The 20,869-nt window shown below is 44.5% G+C and overlaps 1 long non-coding RNA gene across 1 annotated transcript in view; it reads left to right on the top strand.

Annotated features, from left to right (window-relative positions):
• Positions 1-20,173, top strand: part of LOC122673758 — a 39,186-nt gene extending 19,013 nt beyond the window's left edge. The window contains exons 2-3 of the long non-coding RNA XR_006334819.1: positions 19,037-19,107; positions 20,081-20,173. This is a non-coding gene — a long non-coding RNA (uncharacterized LOC122673758). The remainder of the gene's footprint in view (positions 1-19,036; positions 19,108-20,080) is intronic.
• Positions 20,174-20,869: the final 696 nt, after the last annotated feature.

The raw sequence follows: 20,869 nt of genomic DNA, 5'->3' as shown, positions 1-20,869 counted from the left end.
TGGGTGTGCCACTGCAGAGGAGTGTAGCTCAAGGGAGGGAAATAAAGGTGGAGAGATGATTTGCAGCAATTCTGCAAAGGGTCTTGGGGGCCAGTCTAAGGATTTTAAAGTTATCCTTCATGCAGAGGAGATAAGCCTAAAATATGGCTGTGAGGGGAGCATAAGAGAGGAGCATCTCAGAGTCCCGTGTGCAGAGAGTGAGCACAGAATCTGCCTCAGAAAGCCTCTCCACACCGCTCTTACTCTTAGATCCTCTCCATAATCCAGCTTGTGCAGAATGAGACCTAGGAGGCCAAGGTCCTATAGCATAACTTCCTAATCGGCCCCCGGAGGCCTGCAGAGGTATATGCTCTCAGAGCCGCGAGTTACCTCCTTCTCTTCTGCTCTACAAAGCAGTGTTTACTAAGTCTAGGCTAGATCCACAGCAGTGCACTGCTGAGCCTGAGGGCATTAAAACTTTGTGAAAAATCACTCCCTGTCCAATTTAAACATGCGAACCCAGCAGCCTGCCCTGAGTAAAGGGAACATGTTGTGAAAAGTAGATTTCCTATTAACTTTTTTCTTTTTTCTTTTTTAATGTGAAAAAGACCAGGTAGTCACTCTTGCCAACCTCCATCACAGGCTGGAGAAGGTCAGGTTCAGCTCCTGAGGAGGTAAACAGATCTCAGGGAAAAAACACATTAGAGGAATAATCCCCCCAGAGTCATTCGGAAAATTGCCTGTGCTGATCCACAATGGGAAAAACAAAGTGCATTTGATGAGTTCAGCTGAATAAGATCCTGGAAAATTATCTGAGTCAAAAAAATTTCAAAGCAGAGCTTAAAAGCCTTAGCAGACTTTTGCGTGTCGGGAAATAGCAGGCTCATGCACACACAGGCACACACATGCACACATGCGGGGCGATTCACATCTTAATGGTCTCTTTGTCAGATGGTGCCGCTAACCCAGAGTAGTGTCATTTACTGCTCATTTCCTACAGGGAGAGGGAAGTGGAGGGCTAGTGAGAGGCGTGAATGTGAAAACAGACTCCAGGAGTAAAGGAAATCTTATGGTCTTTTTCAGTGGGTGGGACTCAAGTCCTTTGTGTCTAGTTATTGTTGAAGCAGTTGAAGCACTGAGTCCTTGGGTGGGACTTAATCTTGAATTTTTACAGCTATGTCTTAAACATAGAACAAGGCATCTGAAAGATTTGTCAGGGGGGCACGTGTCCAGGGAACAAGCAGAATTCTTGCTATTTACCTTTACTAGCTGTGTTTTCTTTGTGCTTGAAACAGAAGCCCTGGCAGGAAGAAGCAGAGAAGAATTCCCTCTGCAACACCTGTGACATGGGTCCGGTGCCCTGCGGCCCAGGTCTCAGGGCATCCTGGCGGTCTGTCTCTGGGATGGACCTTGGGTGGCAAATCTCACCTGCCCACTGCCCTCGAAGTTTCCGGCTCAGCCACGGCTGCTGCAGCAGAGCAAGGGGCTGAAGGTCTGGGACACAGGTGAGGCCAAGTGTACCCGAGGAGGCCTGTGAGATGGTCTGACACAGGGAGGAGCCAAAACGGTCACACAGGGTTATTAGGAAGATCTGTACTCTGGCTGGATTACATTACAACCTCGTTGTTCAGTTGCTTAGTCATGTCCGACTCTTTGCGACCACATGGACTGCAGCACACCAGGCTTCCCAGTCCTTCACCATCTCCTGGAGCTTGCTCCTGTTTGTTGAGTTGATGATGCCATCCAACCATCTCATCCTCTGTTGCCCACTTCTCTTGCCTTCAGTCTTTCCCAGCATCAGAGTCTTTTCCAGTAAGTCGGCTCTTTGCATCAGGTGGCCAAAGTATTGGAGCATTAGCTTCAGCCTCAATCCTTCCAATAAATATTCAGGGTTGATTTCCTTTAGGGTTGACTGGTTTGATCTTGCTGTCCAAGGGACTCTCAAGAGTCTTCTTCAACACCGCAGTTCAAAAGCATCAATTCTTTGGTGCTCAGCCTTCTTTCTGGTCCAACTCTCACATTTGTACATGACTTCTGGAAAAACCACAGCTTTGACTATACGGATCTTTGTTGGCAAAGTGATGTTTCTTCTTTTTATTATGCTGTCTAGGTTTGTCATAGCTTTTCTTCCAAGGAGCAAGTACCTTTTAATTTCATGGCTGCAGTCACAGCCTGCAGTGATTTTGGAGCCCAAGAAAATGAAATCTGCCATGTTTGGGTAGCCATTCCCCTCTCTAGGGTATCTTCCCAACCCAGGGATTGAACCCAGGTCTCCTGCATTGCAGGCAAGGTTCTTTACCATCTGAGATTACAACCTTAGGAGGACCAAAGGTGAATGTGTCTCTTGACCAGATTTGGGGTACATCGTCCCACATGAGCCATTATGCAGGAGTTGTCATCTAAAAGTGTGAAGGTGGGAAATTATTTTGAAGGTCCTGTTCAGTGTCCTGTCTTGTATAACAGTGCAGCACCACTCTGTGTGTGTCCAGAGTTTTACAAGGGGCTTCTTCAGCCCAGGAAAGGGGCCATACCCAGAGCAGACCCAGGACCGCCTCTCCGGACTGTGCCTCATGGCTGGATTTTAACTGAACACTTCCTAAGTACCAGACCTTGTAAGAAAGGAAGAGGAGAGCTCACAGAGCCTGCCTTCTAGGCCCTCACTTTGCAGAGGGGAGGCCCTGCAGGTCTACCAGCCTGATAGACCCACATGGAGGAGGGCCCATGGTTCACTCAAGACCCCTGACATCTGCTCCCTGAGTGGACCTCGCTCCCTACGAGTCCTCGCTCAGATGCCTCCTTCTCAGAGAGACCATCCCTGTTTTTAAGCCACGGTACGTCTCATCCCCTCATCCTGCTCCACTCTTTCTCTTTATTTCCGTACGTGAGTCCACTAACAGACCGTGTAATGTACTTAGTCTGATGACCGTTATTTATGAAAAGCTTCTTCCCTCTTGAATGGAAATGCTCATGAAGCAGAGACCTTTGCTACTTATAACTGACTGGTGCAGTAACCGTAAGCGCAGTCTGGGCTCCCTGGACCCCAGGTTACCTGATTGGGGTTGGCCTGGGTTGCCCGGGGGCCAGGCTCTCTGTTCCATAGCTCAGACCACTGCTTCTCTATCCCATTTTGTGAAAGAACATCAGTTCCTTGTTACGAGCTGGAATCCAGGGTTACATCTCATAAAGCTCTGTTTCTAGGCTCTCAGCAGAGATTGTTTCTCTCTCCTTTCTGTTTTATCTCTGATGGCAGTGCCTGGGATTTCATAGGTAGGACTTGGTCAGTGTTTATGGGAATGAAATGTACGTAGTTGACAGTGACATTTCTACATAGCTGACATTTCACTCCTCTTTTCCCAGGCATAGAAAGAGCTCTACTGTCTCTGCCACCCAGCACTCACCTCTGTGTCCCTCTGGACACGGCCTTGGGGAGTGGAAGGCCGGTCTGGCGTGGAAGCCGGGGTGGTTCTTGTCCCATGCCGCTGGCTTTTACCACAGCTCCTCCCTCTCCTGATCCTAAAGCTCCCCCCTAACGAGTGGCCCAAGTCCCTGCAGACACTGCCGCCCTGCCGTCATCTCCGAGTCGGCCTGGATTTAATCACACCCCTCCTTGCTGACTGGGTCCCAGGTCTCCACAGAAACAGACTCAGAAACAGTATTCACATCTCTCAGCTCCTTCCTCTGTTACCCAAGATAAGTGCAAGGAGGAGGTAAAACCAGGGCAGAAGGGCCAGGAGGTGCCTGTATGAACTCGAATGGGTCATCGGGTCTTTCTGGGCCAGGAGTCACATCCTTGCTTTGCAGTTGGTGGTGGGCTCCCTCTCCAAGGTGAGCAGCCTGCAGCGGAGCACGGTGAGGAATTGCAGCAGGAACCCCGACCACTGCTTCAGCCCTGGAGGCTGACCGCGGCTGCTTCTAGCCACGTTCCCGTCTTCCCAGGGCCTCTCGGAAGTGTGCAGACAGCGGTACGGCACCGGATCTCTCTGCGGCTGTCAGGGGACAGTTACACACGCGGAGGAAGGCCCTCTCACCAAGCCGGAGCCAATCTCTGTAGCTCAGACAGCGCTGTAGAGGGGTCTCAGGTGTTAGATGGTCCTTTGTCTGCTGTTGTAACCGAGAGAGAGAGGTCCTTCCATCATGCTTCTCCTTCTCTGGGAAGGTGTCTTGACAGTGAGAGCCAGATCGATGGGGCTGAGCCAGAGCGGAGGGCAGGGCCAGCAATCCAGGTCCTCTTGATGGAGAACAGGCCCCTCACAAGGATTCCCCTGCCTCAAAACCGACTGCTGTGGCTGTCAGCACTTACTGGCCATTTGGAAAGCGGCTCAGTTTGGGGACCCAGATCCCTCTACTAGCCCCTTGCAGGTAATTGGTGTCCTTTGGGAGAAGGAGGAGAAGAAAGCTGAAGGAGGTGAGGAAACAGGACACTTGGTCCAAGTGCTGTTTCACCTGCCCTTTTCTCCAGTTTGCTGCCTCGCCAAGACGTTTCCCCATACCTCTGCCATACAGCTTCCCGCCACCCCACCCCTGCCCAGCCGCCACGTACACTTTCTCTAACCCTAACAAAAGAGAAGAGGAAGTGGCTATCAGCTCCAGTCAGGATCTCAGCAGAAACATCAGAAGTTGTCATTACCTTCAGGTTCTGAGTCAGCGAAGGGGGAGGGAAGTCGGCTCCCACCACAGCACGTAATTCTGCTCCAGGGGCTCTTCTCACCACACCGAGCCCAGGTGGCAGCGTGGGCCCCCTGGCAGCGTGAGGCCGGGGTTCCTTGGAGAATCCCACCGCCATCAGGAAGTGCCACAGACTCCCAGTTCTCCTTGGTTAAGGCCAGGTTCAGGGGGATGGGGAGAGGAGCCAGGAGGGAGGGTGTGGCCCGTGTAATCGGAGCCAGGGCCTCAGCTCAGTAGCATGCCCACTGCAAAAGCCAGTGTTGTCTTACTGAGAACAAGGCACTGCTTAAAAATGCGAAGGAAAGGTTAAAAAGGAGATAAATCCCGTGTATTTCTTTTCATGTTTGGCTTTCCATTGTACCTAGAACTAGGATAATCAACTCTACATCATGGTAGACGATGATCAGCCTGTAATTTGATGATTGATCAGCCTGTAATTTGGACTGATTTATGTGGGTGAAAATTGATTTTTTAAAATCTCTTGGATGATAGTGCTAACAGACCCCCACCTACAGACATAACTGTTAGTTACAAGTGCCTGCTGGGTTTGGGAAGTTAATAATAGAAGGTTAGCCTTCTAATCCAGGCTTTGCTGTCTATTGATATTGTTGCCTATCTGTATATCATCATGATCATTTCCAAACATTTGTTGTGGCTCTTATTAACTGTATAAGGAACCCACAAAAGGTAGAAATCAGTTATATGAAAATCTCTCTTTCTTGTGTTGCCCTGAACTGATTTCAATTCTTGGTCAAGTGGCATGTTCAGTATCATCTCTGTTTCCTGAGTTCTTCCTGAAAGAATTGGCTTCTCAATGAGGAGTGCTTGGCCATGTCTTTGGCCTTTTGGAAATGTCTGCTCACCTCCTTTAGGTAGAGAATATTCCTTCCTAGCAAAAAATGTGTATTATATAAGTATATAGAGAGAGCTGATTGAAAATGCAGGAACCAACTAGCCAGTATCTATAATATTTTCTCTGAAATGGCTAGCTTTATGGCACGGCTTGAGATGCATTAGGAGAGTAAGTCATATTTCATTTGTTTCTTCTCCTCTGATGGGTGCCCCATGAGACTATGGTCCCTTGGACTGACATCTGGTAGAAGAAACATTGAAGGATAAATGAAATGCTTCCAGTTAATCCCATTATGCTGTTTACTGACATCCTCTCTGGGCTCAATCTATCCCCAAGGGACTTTCTACAGGGGAGCATATTTGATGGGAAATATAGATTGTGTCCTAATAAGCCAACGAAGGTAATCATGAGTCCTGGGCTTGCCAATGGAGGCTGTCGCTCCGAGAGCCCACAGAACGGGACAGATTCTGTTTCTTCCTCCACATGCCATGCTCAGTGAGCTTGGGAAGGTTTGCAAAGACTAGGTTAGTGTCATTTAATTGCAGCGTTATTTCCATCCTGAAAATTATACTACATAGAAGACCTGAGTTCAGACCTGGTTCCACCAGATAGCACTTTGTAGCTTTCCTTAGCCTTCAGGCCTTGATGTTGTTAATCAGAGTCACTGCCTGAAAATACTTGGAAAACTTGGATGCCACATTCACACATAAGCTATCATTTATCATGATTACAATATCCCCATTGGGCCCTTTTATTTTCTACTAAATAGTGGAGCAATCTCTTTAAGCAGAACCCATCATTTCCTGAGGTATCTTCTTACTTCCCCTTTGCATTGCCTGTTATAGATCTGTCAAGAGGTGGAAGACCAACCACTTAAGTCTCCTCTTTTGGAGATAAAAAGTCAATGTGGCAACTGATCTTGCTGTGAAGAGTTGAAAAAATTTTTCATTGTAAGAATCTACGTGTTTGTTTGTTTGTTTGTTTGTTTTAACCTGCCTAATAACCCCTTCAAGGTGAAATCCAGCAGGGGTAATTAAGGTAAAATCAGCAATAACATCCTTCATTGAACTTTCAAAACAGGAACTTTGTGAACATTTTACCCAAAGCTTGCATGCATTAATTAAGTAATGTAAATTAAAGTAGTATGCTCCTTTATTTTTGCTTACTCTAGGAAACCAAGCATTCCATTCCAGCCTGAATGTTGACACGCTTAGGAAATCAAAGCTTCCTTGTTTCATCGTGTTGGATTGGATGAGTAATAAGAAGTTTCTCTGGCCTCTGGCCTAAATGTATAGGTGCTGCAGTGGGACAGAGGTGCTATAGGTCAGTGAGCTCAACTTGGACAGGTGGGACGACCAGAAGGAAGCACAGGTTGGGTACTGCAGGAAGATCACCACATCTTGGTTATCACAGATCTCTAGGTGGTTAAGATTATATCAAGTACTTGAAGTTCAAGTCATAATAAGCCTGGAATAGAGTTCTAAATTTAGGGCTGGAAGCACTTTAGAGATCATCTAAACTCTTGTCACCCAAAAGTCTGGCCTGAGAACTGGCAGCATCAGTATCATCTTCAGGTCCCACGCTGGACCCACTGAGCCAGAGTCTGTGTGTAGCAAAATCCCCAGGGGGCTCGAAGTCATATTAAAGTTGTAGTCTCATTGGTCTAACCCATTCCTCTTGTTGTAGAGATGAATGAAGTCACCAAAAGTCTATGTGACATCAAGCAATGCCAGTTCAGAGACAGTTCTCACTGGTTCAACTAAAATTTCTACACTACTTGTATAAGTGGGTTAATATCATGTTGGTAGCTCAGCTGGTAAAGAATCCGCCTGCAGTGGAGGAGATCCTGGTTCGATTCCTGGATCAGGAAGATCCCCTATAGAAGGGATAAGCTACCCACTCCAGTATTCTTGGGCTTCCTTGGTGGCTTAGCTGCATTATCGTGACTGTAGGTCAAGTGCTTGGGCACCTTGAGAAGGGAACTGTTAATAAGGCAGCACAGAGGAAAGCGGCTTGGCATCCACTGCCTATGGTGAGGCAGTGCAGTGTTGAGGTGGGGTTCACCCCAGGGCCTTGCTCCTCCTGCTCCCTCTGCCTGTGATGCTCACCTCTGAGTCTTCACATGGCAGGTGCCTCCTTATCTCCCGAGACTCACCCTTGGAGAAGCTTTTCTTGGTCACTCAATCTCGAGCCACTTTCTCTCCCCATTCCAATCCCCTCAGTCATTCTCTATCCCCATGGTCTTGCCTCTAAAAAAAAAAAATTCATAGCAATTATTAAATGAAACTATTTATTTTAACACCTTATTGTCTGTCTTCCCTCCCAAAACATGTTCGTTTGATGAGAGCAGGCACCGTGTTCTGCTTGTGCACTGCAGAGTCCCTCCTCACCAACAGCAGAGCCTGACACAGTACCTGCACAATACTTATTTGCTAAATGACTAAGTAATTGAGAACAAAGTATGCCATGTTCATGGTAAGAATAATCATCAATAAGAGCTAACGTTTGTTGATTTTAGCAATATGTAGGGAGGGCACTCTGCCACAGGTTTTATCTACATTGTCTCATTTAATTCTTTATTATCAAAAGCATGAGCTAGTGTTGACTGCTTGGAGATTGTGACCTTATAAAATTGGGGGAGATGATTGAAATCTGACTTGAATTCAGGACATTTCCCTAAAGGAAAGCACTGAGTGGCCCTCTGCACAAAGTGGTCCACACTTGGGGAGGATCTCAAGGATCCAGGCTACTCCCAGGACTGTCTTGGCTCCCTTGATGGTTTTCCTTTGAGCACACGAATAGGGACAACCTGACTTAGAGGCCTGATGAGGAATGAAATGTCCTGATATGCTTTTCAAAGTGATGGTGGAAAAATGAACCCTTTCTTACCCCTTCCATGACCTGCAAAGCCATCTGTAACAGAAAGTAAGTTGTGCTTGGAGGACATGATGCCAACCAGAGGACAATCCTTGATCTTCATTTTTCACCAAAGCAAATAGATCAGTATTGGCTTCTGTCATCAGATACATTTCATGGTGCCTACGGAGAGAGGAGGGCTTCCCAGGTGGCGCTAGTGGTAAAGAACACTCCTGCCAATGCAGGAGACATAAGAGATGTGGGTTTGATCCCTGGATTGGGAAGATCCCCTGGAGGAGGGCATGGCAATCTACTCCAGTATTCTTGCCTAGACAATCCATGGGGGACTGGGCGCTTTAAGATTTCAAGATATCTTAGAGTGCCCAGTCCCCATTCCACTCTCCATCTCGCCCTCCATCGGCCCTGCACGTCCCTCGAAGACAGCCACACCCAGCTGACTCAGTAGGACGAGGCCTACCAACAGATCAGGGAGTCAGCCGGAAGAGCACATCTATAAGGAGAAGCAGGAGGATGGAGCGGAGAACAACTTGAGTGAATGCATTTCATTCCAGAGAAGAGCTTTTTAAAAAGCCATTTAACATTTAAAGTTCTATTATTATTTTTGGCAGCATGTTGAGTCCATGTCTCTTTTTTGGCTACTTTTCTAGTACTTTATGTATCTGGAAGCAGAATTTGCAACCGATTTCAGTAACTCTGGGAAAGCTTTTTCAGTGCCATTATAGGAGGTGTTTAAATGCTATCTAAATGTTATTTGGTGCACTCATCAAACAAGAGGCAGGCACAACTGGGAGTGACCAAATAAAATGACCTGTAATTTATGTTTCTATATCATAAACATAAAAATGCCTGAAGCATTGGTCTTTGTAGAATTAATTATATAACTTAAAAAGCAAATCTAACAACCATTACCCATAAATTCCAAGTTAATTACACAAAGCAAAAAACAGATGGGTGTACAAGACCGTGGGTGGGCCCTTCCTTTACACGGTCAGTCATGCAGCCTGGTATCTTTATTTTAATAAGCTTTATTTAATTTTAGTTGTATTTATGTGTTTGTTTATGTGTTTATTTATTTTGTCTGTGCTGGGTCTTCATTGCTGCCCTGGCTTTTCTCTAGTTGCAGACAGTGTGGGTTTTTCTCCAGTTGTTGTACGCAGGCTTCTTACTGCGGTGGCTTCTCATTTTACAGAGCGTGGGCTCTAGGGCACTTGAGCATCAGTAGTTGTGGCTTCCGGGCTCTCGGGCACAGGCTCAATAGTTGTGGCCCATGGGCTTAGTTGCTCTGCAGCATGTGGAATCTTCCTTGACCAGGGACTGAACCCATGTCTCCTGCATTGGCAGGTGGATTCTTTACCACTGGGCCACCAGGGAAGCCCAATAAACTTTCTGTTAGGCAAAACTGCAAGTATGTACAAAAGTAGAGAGGCCATGCACACATCATCTAGCTTCAACAATCTCCCTTTACTGGCCCTTTGCCCTGATGGTGAGAGGAGGAGCTGATAGGTGTGGCCCTTGTAATAGCTGCAAAGGCAAAAGAGTTGTGTCCATGGCAGGGGTGGGTTATGCACATTAACTACTTGAAGCTGTAGGTAAAGTAGGTAGATCATAAGCTTCATCTCAACTTCTGCTTCAAGACATCAGGCCAAAAAAAAGAGTCAGGTTTATAAGCATTTATTGTCTACCATGAGCCCATCATTGCACTAGATTTTGTAATGGATTTAGAATAGTAGTCATTAACATATTGGAATGGTAAAATAGTTTCCATTTGCCCTTCCATGTATCATCTCCTCATTACCCTACCCTGCTCTGCATCCCGGGAGACTGATCTGTACTACATCAGAAGTCCCCCCGCCCTCTGACTTCTGCTGGGCTGAGCCAAGGGGTGGCAGGGAGACGGACACCAGCAGGATGTTGGAGACAGGGATGTTGAGCGGGCAGGGTACCGGCTCACACAGGATGTGAGGCAGTGCTGCCCTGACTATCCAGCCGATGAGTTTTAGTTGATTCAAGAGAAATAGTATGCTCAATATAACTCATCCTTAGGAAAATGTAAATTAAGCCACAGTGAGATACCACATCACACTCAGGAGAGATCATGTCACATCCATTGGGATGGCTATTATTGGGAGAGGAAAAAAAAAAATAAACAATATCAACTGTTGATGAGGGTGTGGAGAAATTAGAAAGTTTGTGCATTGCTGGTAGAAATGTAAAATGGTACAGCCACTGTGGAAAACAGTATGGCAAATCCTTAGAAAAGCTGATAGAATACCCATATGATCTAGCAATTCCATTACAGGGTATATACCCAGAAGAACTGAAAGCAGAGACTTGAACAGATTTTTGTATGTCAATGTTCATAGCAGCATTATTCACAATAGTCAAAAGGTAGAAGAGAACCAAACATTCATGGATAGATGAATAGATAAACAAGATGTGGTATATACATAAAATGAAATATGATTCAGCCTTAAAAATAAATGAGATTTTGATACTTGCTGTAATAGGGATGAACCTTGAAGACATGATGCTAAATGAAAGAAGCCCGATACAAAAAATAATGTAAATATTGTATTATTTCACTAACATGAGAAATCTAGAGTGGTCCAATTCATAGAGACAGAAAGTAGATTGTAGGTTATGAGGGACTGGGAAAATTGGGGAATGGGGAGTTATTGTTTGATAGGTACAGAGTTTCCATTTGAGAAGATGAGGAATCTCTGCAGATGGATGGTGCTGATGGTTGCAAAACAATGTAAACTGACTTAAAGCCACTGAACTATATACCTAAAAAATGGCCATAATTGTAAGTTTTATGTTATGTGTATTTTACAATAAAAAAGTAATAGGTATACTTTGCAGCTTTACCGCAAAGTGAAGATATGGAAATTTGTTTGGAGGCGTTTAGCGTCAGTGTACAGGAGTAAAATATGTGGCCCACTCTCCCCTCCCCTGCCACTTATACAAGGAATTTTTTCCCCAATAAATCTGAGATTGCAGAACCAAAGACATCCCACTGTGCCAAGTGTCTCAGATTTTCCCTCTGCAGGGTGTGGGTGCCCCTATCCCCCTGCCCACTGCAGTGTTCAAGGGTCAACTGTATTTAACTTCTTACCAAGAAAATTCTTCTCCTCCTCCTTCCTCTCTTTCTCTTCTTCTTCAATTAGTATCTTTGTGTATATAGGTTCTAAGGCAAGAACCAGGAAGCTGGCAGTATGGAGACTTTTTCTGCAGGCAATTAAGGTAGCCCAAAAAGAGAGGTGGAGAAGAAAGGGCAGGTAATAGAAGTGCTGTGATGAGAGGCTGCTTTTTCCAGATCTTTTCAGGGAGGCGGTCTGGTCCTTTTCATCATGGAGACCTTTAATTAGGAACTACATATTCATGTGTTATTTACCTGGCCAACAATATTGGCTCAAACACTGGTTGCTATAAAAAAAATTTTCACTGAAAAGGAGGCTTAATAATATTTCTTAATACAAAGAATTCTGTAAATTGTCTCTTCAGTTGTAACTTGTATCAAGGGTGAGGTCTTCTGAATGATAGTTTAATAAGGCACGTGCCTCTTAACATGCCAAAATATCACAGATATTTTCTCCTTACACACAGAATGAGCACCAAGTTTACTTAAGACCAAATGTAACTCTGGAATAAAGGAAGTGGGACTATGTCTGAAATAAAACCTGAGTTTGAGTCTCAGATCTGAAGAAAGCTAATATGAAAACATACACTGTTGCTATTCTTGTTACAAATTACTTGGACATTGTTCTCTCTTTACAGCAGCTCTGTTCATTATTCCCATGTTAAGGGTGGAGAAATTGGAGCTTACTAACTTGAGGAGTAGTTATTAAGCTACAGACCGATATTGAACCAGAGCTGCCTTCTCAAACACCACAGCTCTTTGGGTTCCATCAGAGCTGTGAAAGGCAGGCGATTATATACATGGATTTTCCAGAAGACATGATCAGAATGTTCTATTCCCTCAGTTGTTTTCAGGGCAGGAATGAGACTAAAGTATTGTGTCAATATATAGATTCAACCACATCATGTATTTCTTATTTGTATTTCTTGTTTACCTTAAAATTTTTTAAAGATTTTCATATCATGACTATTTCAATTCAAATAGTTGGATGATAGATTTAAGCTTAACAGGTGATGAAATTGAGATGCAACTTGACTTTTCAAAGATCAGTTTACTCGTGGCTGTTGTTTAGTCGCTAAGTCACGTTCAGCTCTTTGTGACCTCATGGACTGCAGCACACCAGGCTCCTCTGTCCTTCACTATCTCTTGGAGTTTGCTCATGTCCATTGAGTCAGTGATGCCATCCAACTGTCTCATCCTGTGCTGCCCCTTCTTCCTCCTGCCCTCAATCTTTCCCAGAATCAAGGTCTTTTCCAATGAGCCAGCTCTTGGCATCAGGTGACCAAAGTATTGGAACTTCAGCTTCAGCTTCCAATGAGTATTCAGGGTTGATTTCCTTTAGCTTTGACTGGTTTGATCTCCTTGCTGTCCAAGGGACTCTCAAGAGTCTTCTCCAGCACCACAGTTCCAAAGCATTAATTCAGCATTAAGCCTTTATGGTACAACTCGCCCCTCTGTATATGACCACTGGACAACCACGGCTTTAACTATATGGACCTTTGTTGGAAAAGTGATGTCTCTGCTTTTTAATACACTCTCTAGGTTTGTCATAGCTTTCCTTGCTAGTGGCTGAGTTGAGGAATATCCTAGGACCCTCATCTCTGGGTTACTGGTTGTCATGGCAATGTAGAGGTGGCTGTACAGTGGTTCTTGTTTAGGTGGTGGGGCCTGGATGTCACACTGACCTAGGCTAAGCAACTGGAAAAACAAACAAACAAACAAAGCAAGCCTTCACATACTAGTTTCACATATTTAAGTTGTAGTTTCTAGTAATAGTTTTGAAGAAAAAGTCAAAGTTGGAAATACAGTGTTCACTAACTTTATTTTCTGCAAATTTTTTGCACCGGAACAGACAATTGTTAGGTGAATTTTAGAATTAGGAAAGTTCAGCATTTAATGCAGATTAAAATGTTACTGATTTTGCTTCTGTAATCACTTTTTTGCTCGCCAGCATTTCTGTGAGTCAGTTTCACTTGTAAGGAAAACCTAACTCTTTTGAAAAGCAAACCTTCTCAAGAGTGACCTCTATTAGGAGCCAGTGGTGTCTGTTTCACAGTTGATTCTGACTGCTTCATTATTCCCACTTCCCAAACTGCTAAATACACATAGCTGTACCGTATCTTCTGACTTCATTCATTTGATCCACAAATATTTATTAAGCACTTAACACATGCAGGGCTTCTCTTGTGGCTCAACTGGTAAAGAATCCGCCCGCAATGTGGGAGACCTGGGTTCAATCCTTGGGTTGGGAAGATCCCCTGGAGAAGGGAAAGGCTACCTACACCAGTATGCTGGCCTGGAGAATTCCAAGGACTGTATAGTCCATGGGATCACAAAGAGCTGGATGCAACTAAGTGACTTTCACTTTCATTTTAACATGTGCAGGCACTGTTCTGGTCTCTTGGGATATGTCAGTGAATAACAGAAGCATCTCTGCCCTCTAGAAACTTACATTTTAGCAACTTTGAAGGTACCTTGCTATTCACATATTAATAGCATTACATATGTTGACTTCTAAGAGAAGGGGAATACATTACAGTATTCTCATGTAGACCTGGTTTCCAGCCATAGCCTTTCCATGAGCATATCTGCTGGTAAATAATCTGAGTAAGGAATGTTAAGAGGAAATATTCTCATAAACTCAATATGGGTTTTTCGGACCTTTTAGCTCTACCTCAGGATAGCTAGGAGCCTGACAGAAGTAACGGGCTAGTTGCCTTTAAGAGCTGAGGTTAAATCAAAGAAGTTTTTCTTCATGGTAATCAAGGAAAGAAACCTTTCCTCCCCTATCCCACGCAGAGCACTATATTAATCATTCATTGCTCATGAAATTCAGACATATATCTTAGTTTTCTGCACAGAACTGCATAATGATAAAAAACCAAAGGGCTCTGGGTGGAAACCAGGCAGAATGGGGAGGAAAGAGGAAGATGATAGAACAGCCTCACAGCTTATATCGTAAACAGTGTCAAGAGGCACAAAGAGAGAAATCTTTTCATGTTGCTTCCCAATCTAGGCTGGTCCTTTTGAACCGTAACACAGTCTTGAAATTTTTAAGAGTCTCTGCAACTCAAAATCCGAAAGCATAAAATAATGGGGAAGTACTGCCACTTCTTATTAGCTTTGTTATAGCGCAGGTATAAATGAAATCAGCAAATACATTTCAAAAAGTAAATATGAAAAATATTGAGCTTATGCATTTATGAAGATTCTGGTTCATAAATGAAGGCTTCATTTTTTAAAAATAAAAATTGTTATTTTGAGTCAGTTATTGAGTCTCTTTCAACTTAAAAAAAAAAATTCAGCAGACTCTGTGTGTAGTTTTTCATATAGGAAATTGCTCTTTGGGACTTCCCTTGAACCCATCCTCTAAGTTCTAAAAGAGCTGCTATTCATTAGGCCCAGCTGACATGAGAAGTTATAATTTTCTTGGTTTTCTTAAAAAAATGACAGTTGATATTTTGCAACTTCTGAATGTGGGTGGGAAGATGACAAATAACAGAACATATATCATTAAGACATCCTGGAAGAAGGTAACTAAACTCTGGATGTATGCTGGGGATGGAGGCAGGAAAGAGGAGGAGGTGTCTCAGTGGAACAAGTGCTGGGCAGGAAGGCTCCATAGCTGACTGCTCTGTGCTTGCCAAGTACTTGGGTTCTGCAGTGGCATTGAAGCGGAATCTTGTTCAAAGTTGGTTTTTTTTTTTTTAAAGATACCTAATTAGGATGAATAAAATAGTCATCTCCTATGTGAAAATCTTCACTGTTGTGACTGCTTATCCTAAAAAAGATTTAAAAGTGAGTTTTGTTATGCTTCATGCTTTCCTCATTGATGCATTCTAGACTTTTCCTTTCATGGAACTCCTGGCCTTAATCCTGATGGGCACTTCAATTTAATGAGTGGACAGCCTCTTTAGCTATAAACCAGAGGTATAGCTCTCCCCAGATTGAATTTCAGAGAGGGTCTCTTAAACTTTGTTAATTGCAGACTGGAAAGCTTGCTTGTCTATCTGCAATGCTGAAATGTGTGTGGGCAGAAGTCAGATTCATAAAGAGAGACAAAGGCAGAGAGTTAGCCTGAGTCACTTTATTCTGACAAGCTTGATTTTGTGTGTGTATGCTTTTTGGTGGGGGCACGTTGTTCAGCCCACTGTGAGCTAAAAAAAGAAAGAAAGAAACCCAAACAGCCATGAATTGAACTACAGGTCCTCTATTCCAATTGTAAGTCTAGGAAGTTGAGTTGAAGATAGTATTGACTAGGTACAAAAGCAATGAGTTATGGACTGTCAGGAGCCCTTCTCTAATTAACAGACTTGCCACTGGCATTGGTGTGGACTCCACAGGGGCGATTTAGGAAACAGTTGTACCTGTGCTGAACCTCTGTGATGCAGCCCCTTGTCACCATCCTCTGGAGAGCATCGAGCCCTGGGACAGTAAAAAACATCACTCCATCACCTCCTGCAGAAATCATCCCCTTTTCTATTCACCACTGTCTCTTCTCAGTATATACTGCTCCAAATGTAAATTAGCATTGCCTTAAAATTTGGGGGTAGGTTGGGAAGCCAATAGTAGTACTTTGAGTGGTACATTAAATACTCTACAAAAGCTTCCTGGATCTCTATTAGGAGTCTGATAACATTAATATTATAATTCAAATATTACTATAAACATACATGCAAATCCTTAGTCTATCTTTTATTGCCTATTCTCATATTAGATGGGCTTCCCAAGTGGCTCAGTGGTATAGAATCTACCTGCCAATGCAGCAGCTGCAGGGCATGCAAGTTCAGTCCCTGGGTGGGCAAGAGCCTCTGGAGAAGGACATGGCAACTCACTTCAGTATTCTTGCCTGGAAGTTGCACGGACAGAGGAGCCTGGTGGGTTACAGTCCATGGGGCCACAGAGAGTTGAACACGACTGAAGAGACTGAGCACATATGCATGCATTCATATTAAATATGTATTGTACATCAAAAGACACAGTTCTTTTTTTTCCTAGCAATATAAAAAGCAACACAAAAAGTACAAATTCTCATGACAAGTGTGATCAAATGCTTTAGCCAGGAAACTATGTACCATATTTTATGAAAATAATGATTGGTTAAAGTTGAATATTCCTTCCTTGAGTTTAACACAAAATCATGGATCAAACACTATTTATCTGGCAAATTCTCTGCTCAGTGCATCCTCCAACTCTTGAGACGTTGTGGAGCCCAAGGGTTGAGGAGGCTTCTGAACCAAACCTACCCTCCCAACAGAGTGTATGATGAGGGAATGAGAGAGGGAACATGGTCCTGCTGGGTTTTTCTCACAGTTGGGGTTCAGTGGAGCTGATCCAGCAGCTGCTGGGGACTCACACCGTTCTGGCTTTCTCTTGCCCATTTACGGGTAGGCCTACATGAGTTTATTTTCTGAGAAACCCCTAACCTTGGGTTTTCACTGTAAACCCGATATAGACAGTATATGGTTGGGAATGGCTAGCCACAGATGGGAGAAGGCAATGGCACCCCGCTCCAGTACTCTTGCCTGGAAAATCCCATGGACGGAGGAGCCTGGTAGGCTGCAGTCCGTGGGGTCGCGAAGAGTCGGACACGATTGAGCGACTTCACTTTCACTTTTCACTTTCATGCACTGGAGAAGGAAATGACAACCCACTCCAGTGTTCTTGCCTGGAGAATCCCAGGGACGGGGGAGCCTGGTGGGCTGCCGTCTATGGGGTCACACAGGGTCGGACGCGACTGAAGCGACTTAGCAGCAGCAGCAGCAGCCACAGATGAGCTTGTAGGGATAAATTGGGAGTGGTTAGCACAGAATATGTGGAATGTTTATCAGAAATAAGGCCTCGAAACTAAATTTGACACCAGAGATGATAAAAAAAATTGAGCAACCTATTGATTAATGTAAACCCTATTATGTTTTATGTGTGGCAAGTTATTTTTCAAAAATTCTATCTTCTCTGGGGAGATACTATGTCACAAGTGTTATGAAGAACTCATACACCAGAGGTTTCCACTTTTTGAGAAAAAAATCTGTCTTTTCCCCCAAAATCTTTGAGGTATAATTAGAAGCAGTGAACTAGATGTACACAAAAAGCATAGATATCAACAACGTAGTGCTGACTGAAGATGATTTTTAGTGGAAAAAAATGAAATGAGACTTATAACAGTATCATCTATGTACATTAAATCACAAACACATAATCAACAACATTACACCTTTTATAAGGGTCCATGCATATCAGGGCTTCCCTGGTGGCTTAGATGGTAAAGAATCTGCCTGCAATGCAGGAGACCTGGGTTCAGTCCCTGGGTCAGGAAGATCCCCTGGAGAAAGGAATGGCAACCCACTCCAGTATCCTTGCCTGGATAATCCCATGGACAAAGGGGCCTGGTGGACTGAAGTCCATGGGGTCGCAAAGAGTTGGACATGACTGAGTGACTAACAGCTAACATTTTTTTTAATGCATATCAGACACTTCTGAGTGACATGCTTATAGGAAGGAAGAGTGAGGGGACACAGGGGGTGGGGCTGGAGATGAAGGGGTTAAATGAAATAAAGGAAAGCAAGCAAGGACCTGGCACCCACCTAGAATGCTGGGCTGTGGATTCAAGAGTATAATTCACTCTGTGAACCTGAGGGCCAAAGACTCCCATGGTAGGAGTGACAGGAGTTGGAAAGTGGGGGTCCCTGGGCACAAGGAAGGGAAAAGGAACCTACTGAGTTCATACTTCCTTCTCCATCCTCCCCCCTGCCATGTCAGTGACATCTGCAGAAGGGGCCATGCCGCAGGGAATTTTTTCTATAGGGGACTGTCTAGAGAATATTCTAGCCCATGCAGGCCAGTCTCACAACTATTCAACTTGGTTGTTGTAATTGAAAGCAGTCATTGACAATCCACAAGAAATGTGGAGGGCTGTTTTCTAGTAAAACTTCACTTAAAAAACAAGAGGCAGACTGCACGTGACCCATGGGCTGTAGGCGGCTGACCCCTGGCATGAGAGCTGGAGCCCCTCCTCCTCCTGGACTGCCCAGAGCAGAGCCACCAAGATGATTCTGTCATTCAAAAATATGACCTCAGAGGACAGGTGGAAAGGCATCAGGGCTCATTTAAATTCAGAGAAAAAGAACCTGAGGTCCATAGGGGCTTCCGTGATAATAGAATTTTAGACATCCTGAGCATTTGCTGCTGGGATAAATAACCTGTGGGCAGGGTTCACATCATTTTTCATTTGATCAAGTCAAGAGCATGTTTCATAAGCAAATGCAAATGCTCAAGAGCTTTTCTGAGTTTGTAGCAAGTGGCAGGAATTTACATCCTGTGTGTCCCAGCGGCATGGTGCCAGGGGCTCCCTCTCCACCTTTCTCAGACATGTTGGCCTAAGTCTTTGGGGCACTTTCTCCAAGAACCCCCAAACTGGACTGGAGGCTGTCTAGGCAAGAGCTAAGCCCATGCCTGCAGCTCATGTCATGTGAACGTAGGACAAAAGCATAAAGTCTTCAAAATCATCATTTCTACATGAACAGGCCAGTCAAGCACTGTAGATTCAAGCATGAGGATCACCAGTGCGAAGCTTTTCGGATGTCAACAGCAAAAGGTAAACAAAATCAAGTAGCTGGACTGCCTTTCACCTCCACCCTGGTTCACTGGCTTCTAGTTGCTAATTATCATCTCTCGAGGCTCCTGTCCTGTCCCCTGTTGTGTCTGTCTGGCGAGCATCTAAGCCTCTCTCTCATTACTGAGTGCCTGGCTGTTTTCCAGCAGAGGGCCGGTTCCCTCTGGCCCTGGAAGGACAGCCTGTACCATGATGCGCTGACATCTTAATTTGGTCCTGTAACAGCGTGCTTATCCATGGCCATCCGCTTGGTCCAAGTGAGATTTCCCCAGGCACCCCTTCCCCTGCATTTAGACTGTCTTGCTGTGGCTCCAATACTTTACTCTCCTAAGGAGAGGCTGTAAGGCAGAAAAGGCCCCATTTAAAGCCTGTATAAATTAGTGTCAGTCATAAAATTCACCCACTGTATTTCTCAGGAGTCCACATGTCAAGAGAGAGGTGAGAAGAATCATTAGCTAAGCGTGCTCTTCTGTTTGGCCTACCAGGATTTCAGTCTAGGACCTGCACATACTGACTAAGACAGGGGGTAGTTCTCCAAGCCGACTTAGGGAGAAAAATTAATAGTCAAAGGCTCCATGGACCTGTTATTCCCATGTCTGGTTATAAATCCAGAATATTGAAATATTGAAACTTGTTCATGAAGGTAATGCATTTTGTTAGTCTTAATTGAGAAATTGCCCTCAGCGTGGTACTTGATTTGAAAGTTTACTCTTAATGATATTCGGAAACAGGAATCCAACTTCATGCTTCCCTGTAAGTAAAACGATGGAAAATGTGTTAATCTCAGCCACATGAGGCCTTGGGTGCCCAGTAACAACTGCATTTACACTTTTGGCCTTGTGTCAGAGTAAAAGCAAAGAGCAATTTACACCTGCTGAGTGTCCTCTGTCTTTGTGCCCAGATCCAACTTTGTTCTTGTTTTCTCAGCTCTGCAACTTTATCTTCTTTCCTGCAGTGATTCTGTAGCTGAGCCCTCCAGGTCAAACACCTGCATATGCTCTTGGCCTTCATGTCTGCATTTCCCTGGAGGAGGGAAACAAGCCTGCCTTCTCCCTTCCAGACTCCAAGGTGAGAGGGAACTCAAGCGAGACCCAGAGAGACGGTATTCTTTCTACTTCTGCTGAGCATTCTGAGCATGTTGTTTAAAGGGTCAAGAACTTGAACTTAGACAGAGAAAACGAATTAAAATATGTGATTATGTTAGTCTCAAACTCCTAGTTAGCGCCCCCTGCCCAACCTTTCCCCTTTGGTAACCACAAGTTTGTTTTCTATGTCAAAGGTCAATCTCTTGACCCTTTAAACAAAATGCCCAGGACTTCCCTGGTGGTCCAGTGGTAGAGAATCTGCCTGCCAATGCAGGGGACACCGGTTCGATCCCTGATCTGGGAAGATTCCACATGCTGCAGGGCAACTAAGCTGGTACACCACAACTATAGATAACCAACAAGGACCTACTATATAGAACAGGGAGCTCTACTCAACATCTTGTAATAATCTATAAGGGAAAAGAATCTGAAAAAAGAATAGATATATGTAACAGAAGCACTTCACTGTGTACCTGAAACTAACACCTGGACTCCCCGGTGGCCCAGATGGTAAAGCGTCTGCCCACAATGCAGGAGACCCAGGTTCAATCCCTGGGTCGGGAAGATCTCCTGGAGAAGGAAATGGCAACCCAGTCCAGTATTCTTGCCTGGAAAATCCCGTGAACGGAGGAGCCTGATAGGCTACAGTCCATGGGGTC

Source organism: Cervus elaphus, chromosome 18 (genome assembly GCF_910594005.1).
Source record: "Cervus elaphus chromosome 18, mCerEla1.1, whole genome shotgun sequence".
Taxonomy (NCBI): Eukaryota; Metazoa; Chordata; class Mammalia; order Artiodactyla; family Cervidae; genus Cervus; species Cervus elaphus.
Note: the sequence above shows the minus strand (reverse complement) of the source record. Positions and strands in the feature narration are given on the sequence as shown.